Here is a 601-nt window from a genome sequence, read left to right as displayed (position 1 = left end):
GCTTCACATTTTCTCAGATAAACAATACTACAATGACAATTATAGAGGATATTGGTTGTTGTGACAGCATCTATTTTTATCCTTTCTCAGTATTAATACCTCATTTTTCACTTGGAAATTTCATCCTTTAGTTTTGCAGCTTGGATGAAATTGACCACATCCCCAGGCCCTCCCTGGCTTAAACCATGTAATCAGGGCTACTTTTCTCATCCCTTCACTATAAACACTTAGAAACACAGGATAAAAATTTACATTCCCACCAATAATGTGTGAAAATATCAATTTCATTACTCTCCTCCAACATTAGTGTTATCTCTTCATTGCTTCCATTGATGCCTTGGATTTTTTAAAGAGGTATCCTATATAATAAAAGGCTAATATGCAAATCAACCAAACAGCAGAATGACCAGTTGCTATGACATGCACTGACCAACAGGGGGCAGACACTCAATGCAGGAGCTGCTGCCTGGTGGTCAGTGCACTCCCACAGGGGGAGCGCCGCTCAGCCAGAAGCCAGGCTCACAGCTGGTGAGCCCAGCAGTGGTGGCGGGAGCCTCCCTGCTCCCGGATTGTGAGAGGGCACAGGCTGGGCTGAGGGGCC

This window comes from Myotis davidii, unplaced genomic scaffold (assembly GCF_000327345.1).
Source record: "Myotis davidii unplaced genomic scaffold, ASM32734v1 scaffold930, whole genome shotgun sequence".
In the NCBI taxonomy this organism is placed as follows: Eukaryota; Metazoa; Chordata; class Mammalia; order Chiroptera; family Vespertilionidae; genus Myotis; species Myotis davidii.
Note: the sequence above shows the minus strand (reverse complement) of the source record.